This window comes from Otolemur garnettii, unplaced genomic scaffold (assembly GCF_000181295.1).
Source record: "Otolemur garnettii isolate 467f Iridium unplaced genomic scaffold, OtoGar3 scaffold00040, whole genome shotgun sequence".
Classification (NCBI taxonomy): Eukaryota; Metazoa; Chordata; class Mammalia; order Primates; family Galagidae; genus Otolemur; species Otolemur garnettii.
Genome location: NW_003852435.1, coordinates 13,062,979 through 13,064,437, shown reverse-complemented (window position 1 = coordinate 13,064,437; position 1,459 = coordinate 13,062,979). Strand labels below are relative to the sequence as shown.

Sequence of the window (1,459 nt, the reverse complement as noted above, 5' to 3'; positions counted from 1 at the left end):
TTGCTGTGAGGTGTGATGCCATGAAACTGTACCCAGGTGGACAGTTTGAGGCTCTGTCTCAAAAAAAAAAAAAAAAAAAATTCTGTTTCTCACCTATGTATAAATTCAGCCTTCAGGTCACCTTCTGAATGCCTAGCACATTAACTGCAGACCAGAGAGCACTTGAAGTTCTTCTGATTTTATGAATTGTTCTATACAAGGTCTGACCATTAAGTTTGTGAACGCATCCTAGTTGAAGTGCCCCCTACCTCACTGCTGAACGTCATTACATTCACCTTCGAGGTATTCCCCTTAGGAAGCCACGCCCTCACACCAGCACTTAGTCCACCCTTCAAACCACTTTTGGAATTTTTTTTCTGGAATGACCATCAGAGCTTTTTTTTATGACACAAAAAATCATGCAACAATAAGAATGAACACCACTCAGCGAGACACCACCACACCACATGTCCACACAAACACAACTGTGAGACACTGCTACGCCCAGGTTACCAAATCTTACCAAGCTGCTCAAGCAGTGATGCCAATGTAAGTAAGGCGGTGAGTTCACCAACTTAATTGTCATACCTTAGATATTTAAACACTTTTGTTAGATTACAGTGCTTTATCAGAAAAAACAAACTAACTTTGGTTCTAATTCTTCCCAAAAGGCTTCATGACCCAATCTATGTAAAATTCACATATTTCATTTAAAAAATTCTCAAAAGTGAATTTGCTAGGGGCAGGGAGATTATGTTTTGATCAGGCTGATTTTTCAGTGATTTAGAGTCCATGTTACTCCCCTGGTGACAATTTCTTGTCTTCTCATGTATCTTGACTTTTGGATATGCCTGCAGTATTTACTGGTACGATTTGTCCTCCTATTGATAAAGTACCCTTTTTAGACTCGGTAAACTTTGCTTGAGTATAGAAACCTGCAATCTTGATAGGAGCATTTGTATGAGGAAGTAATCACTTACAGTTACTGGGAAAAGATGCGTTGAGAGATAAATAACAAAGCTTATAATGAACAGAAAGGAAAATTTTCTAAAACCGCTCTGTTCTTTGCCTCTATGCTGTTTAATGAACTTCTTTTATACCACAAGAGAATATTTGACATTTGAGAGTCATCAAAATGTTTAATGATGATTCACAACATGATGAAATACATTAGCGTCTCAGACTGCCTCATCCTTGATGGAAAATGGTATGTAAACATCACTGTTCGCGAGTCTCCCAATCAGGGAGAAATCCGTCTCCCAGGAACACGGAGCAAAAACTTGACAAGTAACTTGACAAGTATTAATTTCAACAGTCCCATTAATTTTAAATGGAATATTAGGATGACTGTGCATATTACATTTAAATTAAAAGAGATTTTATTTTTAGGAGTTCTTAAGTCTGACCCTCAACTTGTTGGGATTTTCTTATATTTTACTTTAAATTTTAAAGTTCCTAGTGATTCATTTCCTATATCAAT

General features: G+C 37.1%; 1 protein-coding gene across 4 annotated transcripts in view; it reads left to right on the top strand.

The window, feature by feature from the left end:
• PCDH9 (protocadherin 9) overlaps positions 1 to 1,459 on the top strand; it is an 879,176-nt gene that overhangs the window by 700,591 nt on the left and 177,126 nt on the right. The gene's annotated exons all lie outside the window — the stretch shown is intronic.